The following is a 9457-nucleotide window of genomic DNA, read 5'->3' as shown; positions in this document are numbered from 1 at the left end:
TAATGCAGTTATTTACTATAGTCACCATATTGTACAATAGATTTATTGAACTTATTCCTCCTATCTAACTGAAATTTTGTAGGGCTAAATTTTCTTTTTTTTTTTTTATTATACTTTAAGTTTTAGGGTCCATGTGCACAATGTGCAGGTTTGTTACATATGTATATATGTGCCATGTTGGTGTGCTGCACCCATTAACTCGTCATTTAACATTAGGTATATCTCCTAATGCTATCCCTCCCCCCTGCCTCCACCCCACAACAGGCCCTGGTGTGTGATGTTACCCTTCCTGTGTCCATGTGTTCTCACCGTTCAGTTCCCACCTATGAGTGAGAACATGTGGTGTTTGGTTTTTTGTCGTTGCGATAGTTTACTGAGAATGATGGTTTCCAGCTTCATCCATGTCCCTACAAAGGACACAAACTCATCATTTTTTATGGCTGCATAGTATTCCATGGTGTATATGTGCCACATTTTCATGATCCAGTCTATCATTGTTGGACATTTGGGTTGGTTCCAAGTCTTTGCTATGGTGAATAGTGCCACAATAAACATACGTGTGCATGTGTCTTTATAGCGGCATGTTTTGTAATCCTTTGGGTATATACCCAGTAATGGGATGGCTGGGTCAAATGGTACTTCTAGTTCTAGATCCCTGAGGAATCACCACACTGACTTCTTGTAGGGCTAAATTTTCACTGTTACTTTTTTTTTTTTTTTTTAAGAGACAGAGTCTCATTCTGCCACCCAGGAGTGCAGTGGTGTGATCGTAGCTCGCTGTAGACTCGAGCTTCTGGGCTCAAGCAATCTTCTCATCTCAGCCTCCCAAGTAGCTGGGACTATAGTTATGCACCACCACACCCAGCTAATTTTTAAATTGTATTTTTGTAGAAATGGGGTCTCACTGTATTGCCCAGGCTGGTCTCAAATTCCTGGTCTCAAGCAGTCCTCCCACCCAAAGTGCTGGGATTACAGGTGTGAGCCACCACACCTGGCCCCATTGTTACGTTTTTAACATTTATAACTCAAGTCCATCTGAAATTTGTTTATATAGTATAAGGTAAGAGTCTCACTTTTTAGTCTCACCTATAGAGAGAGGCATTTATCAGCTAAATATGTGAAGCAAATCATTCTTAAACCACTGAGGCGAAGTATAACATTTTGCATTTACTAAGTTACCGTATGTCCTGGGACCAGGGGTACATCCAAAATATAAACAATTAAAACAGTATGGGCACAGACCAATCAGAACAGACGCTGTCTGTAAACCACTGCAATAGGGATATCGTGCAAACCAAGAGGATAACAGTCCTGCCTTGAATCTATTTCTGGGTTCTCTATTCTGTTTCAATGACGTACTTGTCTATTCCTACGCCAGGATTATATTGTTCTAATTTCAGTCATTTTTGAAGTATTTTAACATCTGAACAGGCATGTCCCACACATTATTTTATTTCATAACTTCTCTGGCTGTTCTTGGACATTTATTTGTACACATGAATTGTAAGTTCTGTTTATCCAGCTCCCAAAAACAAACTATTCTTGTGTAAATAAACTGTGATAAAGTTATATCAGTTTTGGAAGATTTTACAGAAACTACAATTTCTCTTTTACTATTTTCCTCTTCTTCCTTCCCAGTAAATGTTTTGGCCAGTTGCAGTGGCTCACGCCTGTAATGTCAACACTTTAGGAGATTGAGGCAGGAAGATCACTTGAGGCCAGACTGGGTAACATAGTGAGTTCCCATCTCGACAAAAGATTTCAAAAATAGCTGGGCATGGTGGTGCATGCCTCCAGAAAGATTGCTTGAGCCCAAGAGTTCAAGGCTGCAATGAGCTATAACTGCACCACTGAACTCCAGCCTGGATGACAGAGTGAGATCCTGTCACTTAAAAGAAAAAAGTTTAGGCTGGGCACATAGTCCACTAGAATAAAGGCTCCATTTCCTAGCCTTCTTTACAGGTACCAGTATGTATGCATTCTAGCCAATGAGATGTTAGCAGAATTAATATATGTAACTTTCAGGAAGTGCTTTATAGTAATACTTTAGGGCAGGGCCACATAGCAGGAGGTGAGCAGTGAGCGAACAAAGCTTCATTTGTTTTCACAGCCGCTCCCCATCACTCACATTGCCACCTGAGCTCCACCTCCTGTCAGATCGGCGGTGGCATTAGATTCTCATAGGAGCATGAACCCTATCGTGAACTGTGCATGCGAGGGATCTAGGTGTGGCTCCTTATGAGAATCTAATGCCTGATGATCTGTCACTATCTCCCATCACCCCCAGATGCGGCCGTCTAGTTGCAAGAAAACAAGCTCAGGGCTCCTACTGATTCTACATTATGGTGGTTTGTATAATTATTTCATTATATATTATAATGTAATAATAATAATAGAAATAAAGTGCACAATAAATGTAATGTAGCTGAATTGTTCTGAAACCATACCCCCTACCTCAGTTCGTGGAAAAACTGAGGTGCTTTTGGCACCAGTGACTGGTTTCTTCCACGAAACCAGTCCCTGATGTCAAAAATATTGGGGACTGCTGCTTTAGGGCACTGCCCAGACATCACTTCAGAGCTGCTGAACTCACTCCCTCAGCTGTTGGCTCTCAGCTGCATCCTGCTTCAAGAACTGCCATCAGCTGCAGGGAGCCACCTTGCCTAACATTGCTTCCTCTTCCCAGGGCTGCCCATCAACCCACCCCCAGTGACTGGTCGGTCCAGTCCCCTTGATTTAGGGGAAATCAATGCTAAAGAGCTACCACACTTCCAGAACTCCTCGAGGAATTGGCTGAGGCCTTTGTTGCAAATTTTGTGGTAACTCTTTGCCCGATAACTCTTCCCCCAGATATTGACCCCAGGATCACTTCGCAGTAAACTTCCTGCTGTCTGTCTCCGGCTCAGAGTCTATTCCCCTGGAATCCACCTTAGATGTGTCCTCAAAGGGAAAGGGCATGCTCTCGCCTCCTGCTGGCTGGGTGAAGACATGGCAGAGCATCAAGGGAAAAGAAGCCTGGGGCTCTGGCATTGCGGAGCACCTTACCAGCCCTTGAAGGGCCTACCTAGACTTTTACATAGGGCAAAATAAGCTTCCAGGTTGTTTAAACCACTGTTAGTATGAATATGCCCTAATATACAATAATTAACTTTTTTGTGATATTAAATTCTCCCATCCTAGAACATGTTGAGATCTTTTTTTGTACCTCCCAAATAAATCTTATCATTTTCTTCATATGGGTCTCCTACTGTTCATGTTAAATTTATTTAGAAATAATTTATAATTATTTCACTACTGCAAATAAAATGTTTTCCCATTTCCATTTCTTAGTGATTATTTTTACTTCTTATTTTTGTTTTTATTTTCTTGAGACAGGGTCTTGCTCTGTCACCCAAGCTGAGTGCAGTGGCATGATCATAGCTCAAAGAAAAGAAATTATCGTGGTTTGTTTTTACTTTTTGTTTCAGTTTTTATTTTAGATACAGGGAGTACATCTGGAAATGTGTTACATGGGTATATTGCACTCAAGTAGTGAGCATAATACCCAATAGGTAGTTTTTCAACTCAGACTCCTATCTTTTGTTCCCATGTTTATGTCCATGGATGCTCGATGTTTAGCTCCTACTTATAAGAGAGAACAATGCAGTATTTGTTTTTCTGTTTCTGTGTTAATTGTCTTAGGATTATGGCCACCAGCTCCATCCATACTGCTGCAAAGGACATCATTTCCTTCTTTCTTATGACTGTAAAGTATTCCATGGTGTATATGTACCACATTTTCTTTATCCAGTCCATCATTGATGGGAACCTACGTTGATTCCATGTCTTTGATATTTTGAATGGTGCAGCAATGAACATATGAGTATATGTGTCTTTTTGGCAAAATGGTTAAAAAAAGTGTATGTGCCTTTTTGGTAAAATGATCTATTTTCCTTTGGGTATATACCCAGTAATGGGATTGCTGGGTCAAATAGATCTCGGTTAAAAGTTCTTTGAGAAATCTCCAAACTGCTTTTCACAGTGGCTGAACTAATTTACATCCCAACAGTGTTAAGCATTCCCTTTTATCTGCAGCCTTGCCAGTATCCATTGTTTTCTGTTTTTGTTTGTTTGTTTGTTTGTTTTGAGACGGAGTCTCCCTCTGTCGCCCAGGTTGGAGTGCAGTGTCACGATCTCGGCTCACGGCAACCTCCATCTCCCGGGTTCAAGCTATTCTACTGCCTCAGCCTCCTGAGTAGCTGGGACTACAGGCATGTGCCAATACGCCCGGCTAATTTTTTTTTGTATTTTTAGTAAAGACCGGGTTTCACCATGTTGGTCAGGCTAGTCTCCAACTCCTGACCTCAACTGATCTGCCCACCTTGGCCTCCCAAAGTGCTGGGATTACAGGCGTGAACCACTGCACCTGACCTGTTTTTTTTGACTTTTTAATCTCACTGTGGCTTTGATTTGCATTTCTCTGATGATTAATGATGATAAACATTTATTTATATGCTTGTTAACTGCATGTATATCTTCCATTGAAAAGTGTTCATGTCCTTTGCCTATTTTTTAATAGGGCTGTTTTTTGCTTATTGATTTAAGTTCCTTATAGATTCTGGATGTTGGATCTTTGTCACATGCATAGTTTGCAAATATTTTCTCCCATTCTGTAGACTGTCTGTTTACTTGTTAGTTTCTTTTGCTGTGCATAAACTCTTTAGTTTCATTAGTTCCCACTGTCAATTTTTGATTTTGTCTCAATTGCTTCTGGGGACTTAGCCAAAAATTCTTTGCCCAGGCTGATGTCAAGAGGGTATTTCCTAGGTTTTCTTTTAGGGATTTTATAGTTTAAAGTCTTACATTTAAATCTTTAATCCATCTTGAGTTAATTTTTGTATATGGTGAAAGGTAAGGGTCCAGTTTCATTCTACATATGGCTAGCCAGTTAGCCCAGTGCTATTTATTCAATAGAGAGTCCTTTCCCCATTGCTTGTTTTTGTAGACATTGTCAAAGATCAGATGATTGTAGGTGTGCAGCTTTATTTCTGGGCTCTCTGTTCTGTTCTAGTGGTCTATGTGTCTGTTTTTGTACCAGTACAATGCTGTTTTAGTTACTATATCCTAGTAGAATATAGTTCGAAGTCAGGTAGTGTGATGCCTCTGGATTTGTTCTTTTTGCTTAGGATTGCTTTGGCTATTCAGGCTCTGTTTTTTCCACGTGAATTTTAGAATAGTTTTTTCTAATTTAGTGAAGAATGACGTTGGTAGTTTGATAAGAGTAGCATTGAATCTGTAAATTGCTTTGGGCAGTATGGTCATTTTAATGATACTGATTCTTCCAATACATGAGCATGGAATGTTTTTCCATTTATTTGTGTCATCTCTGATTTCTTTCAGAAGTGTTTTGTAGTTCTTCTTCTAGACAACATCTTTTACCTCCTAGGTTAGCTGTGTTCCTAGGTATTCCATTTTCTTTGTGGCTATTGTAAATGGGATTGTGTTTTTTATTTGACTCAGCCTGGACATTATTGGTGTATAGAAATACTACTGATTTTTTCATATTGATTTTATATCCTAAAACCTTACTAAAATCATGTATCAGTTCTAGTAGCCTTTTGGTGGAGTGCTTAAGGTTTTCTAGGTATGGAATCATATCATCAGCAAAGAGAGATAGTTTGACTTCTTTTCCTATGTGGATGCCTTTTATTTCTTTCTCTTGCTTGACTGCTCTTGCCAGGACTTCCAGTACTATGTTGAACGGGAATGGTGAGAATGGGCATTTTTGTCTTGTTCCAGTTCTCACAAGGAAGGGTTCCAGCTTTTGCCCATTTTGTATGATGTTGGCTATGGGTTTGTCAACGATGGCTCTTATTATTTTGAGGTATGTTCCTTTGAGGCCTAGTTTGTTGATGGTTTTTATTATGAAGAGATGTAGAATTTTATTGAAAGCTTTTTCTGCATCTATTGAGATGACTGTATGGTTTTTGTTTTTAATTATATTTATGCGATGAATCATATTTATTGATTCACATATGTTGAACCAGCCTTGCATCCCAGAAATAAAGCCTATTTGATTGTCCTGTATTAATTTTTTTTTCGAGACGGGATCTTGCTCTGACGTTCAGGGGTGCAATTTCAACTCACTACAACCTCCACCTCCCAGGCTCAAGTGATTCTCTCACCTAAGCATCAGAGTAGCTGGGACTACAGGCACATGCCACCATGCTTGGCTAATTTTAAAATCTGTTGTAGAGATGAGGTCTTATTATATTGCCCAGACTGGTCTTGAACTGCTGGACTCAAGCAATCCTCCCAAAGTCTGGGATTACTGGCATGAGCCACCACTTCTGGCCTGTATTAACTTTTTGATGGGCTGCTGGATTTAGTTTGCTAGTATTTTGTTAAGGATTTTTGCATCTGTGTTCATCAGGGATATTAGCCTGAAGTTTCCTTTAGAAATTACAGTTCTTTACAGAGTGTACTGAAATGATTTGTTTTTCTTTCTTTTTTTTAAGGGACAGAGTCTCCCTATGTTGCCAGGCTGCAGTGCAGTGGCTATTCACAGGCAGGATCATAGCACACTGCAGCCTTGAGCTCATGGGCTCAAACAACCCTCTCGCCTCAGCCTCCTAAGTAGCTGGGACTACAGACATGTGCCACTGTGCCTGACAAGATGACTTTATTTTTTTGAGATGGAGTCTTGCTCTGTCACTCCAGGCTGGAGTGCAGTGGTGCGATCTCAGCTTACTCCACTTCCTGGATTCAAGCAATTCTCCTGCCTTGGCCTCCCGAGTAGCTGGGATTACAGGCGTGCACCACCACGCCCAGCTAATTTTTGTATTTTTAGTAGAGACAGGGTTTTGCCATGTTGGTCAGGCTGGTCTTGACTCCTGCCCTCAAGTGATCCACCTGTCTCAGCCTTCCAAAGTGCTGGGATTACAGGCATGAGCCACCACATCCAGCCAATTTTTTAATTCATATTTATTGCATAGTGGTTAAAGAGTACTCTAACTCTGACTCTACAGTCTGACTGCTTGGGTTTGAATCTTGACTTTACTTCTTACTTTGGGTGAGTTTCTTAACTTCTCTGCCCCTCAGTTTCCTCATTTGCAAAATGGTTTGATGTACCTCACTTATAGAGTTGTCATGAGGTGTTAAAAAGATAAACTTAGATACATTAAAAATATAAAGCACTTGTTTGAGCATTCAGTGATTGATGAATTGGGCAGCACAAGCAGTTTAGCACTCCACTGGGTGGGGGGTGGTGAGAAAGGAAACTTTTATAAGGTGATCATGAAAGCAAAACAAAATGTATTTGGGGCTGTGCACAGTGGCTCACACTTGTAATCCCAGCCCTCTGGGAGGCCGAGGTGGGAGGATTGTTTAAGCCCAGGAGTTCAAGAGCAGCCTGGGCAACATAAGAAGACCTCGTCTCAACAAGAACAACAACAACAACAACAACATCAACAAAAAGTATACATACATAAAAATAGACATATATGTATATATGTATGTGTATATATGTATTTGGTTAAAATAGAATGTCTCTGGTTAGAGGTTAGTTAGGGGTTTCTGATTGGTCAAGCTTAGGTTGTTTTTTTGCTTTTTATTTTAGAGATGGAGTCTCACTCTGTCACCTGGGCTGGTATGCAGTGGAACGATCTCAGCTCACTCCAACCTCTGCCTCCCAGGTTCAAGCGATTCTCCTGCCTCAGCCTCAGGAGCAGCTGGGATTACAGGCATGCACCACCATGCTCAGCTAATTTTTGTATTTTTAGTAGAGATGGGTTTTCACCATATTGGCTAGGCTAATCTCGAACTCCTGACCACAAGTAATCCACCCGCCTCAAAGCTTAGGTTTTTTATACTGTTTGCATGGGCTTTGGTTTGCTTATGTAGCAACCCAGGGTACTGGAGTCATCTCAACCTAATGGTCTCCCAGTTAAATTTATTTCTAAAAAAGGATTAAGTGAATTTACACATATAAAGCTCTTAGAACATACCTGACACATAGTAAGGCCTATATAACATTAGCTATTATTATTATGATTTTTGTCATGAAAATTTCCAGCAAGGGCCCATCATAATAGACAGATGGTGAGTACTTTGTCCTTCAAGTCAATTCAAAGGCTTACATATTCTGGAATTATGGTAACTTAGTCATTACTCATTGTATTAGAAAAGGACAGGTAATGTGATCATATATTGAATGTCAATACAACAAAGGTTTATTTCTCATTCCACATGTCCAGTTTGAATTACTGGGGGTTGGGAGGTGGACCTGCTCCAGTCAATCATTCAAGGACCCAGGTGAATGGGGGCTCCCAGTGGCTTCAAGGGGAGAAAAATCAGGGAGAATTCACGTCCATTCTGAAATGCTTTGCACCAGATGTCATCTACGTTTCTTTGACTTACTGTCCCTTCATGAGAACTGGTCATGAGGCCTTGGTTTATTGCAAAGGGGCTGGGAAGTATTCCCAGGAAAGAGAGGAGAACCATCTATATGCAAAGAGTGACATATCTGTCACATCTATTCACCTCACCCTTCACGGTGATTTCAATCTGTTGTGATGTTTTTTATCCAGTCATTCTCCAAAATGATGGTATAAAGCCTATAATCAGAATTGGACAAAAGTTGTCCATACAAAGAGTATTACAGTTGGGGATTACATTTTTGACAAAGGTCGTATCAACAATAACAATGACAGTGATAAAAATAACTATAATTTATTGAGAACTTATTATTAGTCAAAGACTTTTCCTAGATTATCTCATGTTGAGAAATTATTCCTAGTATTATCTGAATGTTATAGATAAGGAAATGAGGCTCAGATAGCTTAAGCAATTGGCCCAAGGTCACAGGTAGTAAGGAACGGGGGCAGGAATTGAATTCAAGAGGGCTGAACCCAAGATCCAGATCTTAGCCACTATGGCACAGAGTAGCAAATGTATCACAGCTGTGACCAGTGACATGCTCTATAAACAAAGCTATGATTCGAAGCCTCTCTAACCCTTTACAGTGACAATATCATGCTTTGATTCACATAAGTTGGTATTAGAAAGCTGCTTAGAGATCATCTAGTACAACTCTTTCTATTTTCTTTGAAAGAAATTATGTTAGGAGGAAGTTAAGCCATACCACCTGGAAAAGAAGTTTCTTTTTCCTCTATATCTCAGTTTTAGTGTGAATGGTCTAGGTCTTCAGGGTAGATTTGCTCCTCATGATCACTCAAGGATTGAGATCCCTTTTAGGAAATTGCTGTGCCCCCTCATAGGGCTTTGTCATCAAAGCAAGGCCACCATGTCCAAGTTCCAGCCAACAAGAAGCGGGAAGAGAGCATGCACGAGGTACATCTAGGCTCAGCCTTCCAAAACCTTAATGAAAACAGAAGGGGAAAGGAGAAAGAAGCCCCAGAGGGCAGGAATAAATGGTGAAAAGAGAATATGACATTCCTTTGTTTTTGTGGTAGGAGGT

Source organism: Hylobates moloch, unplaced genomic scaffold (assembly GCF_009828535.3).
Source record: "Hylobates moloch isolate HMO894 unplaced genomic scaffold, HMol_V3 SCAFFOLD_5, whole genome shotgun sequence".
Classification (NCBI taxonomy): domain Eukaryota; kingdom Metazoa; phylum Chordata; class Mammalia; order Primates; family Hylobatidae; genus Hylobates; species Hylobates moloch.
The sequence above is the reverse complement of the archived record's forward strand: the minus strand, read 5'-3'. Positions refer to the sequence as shown.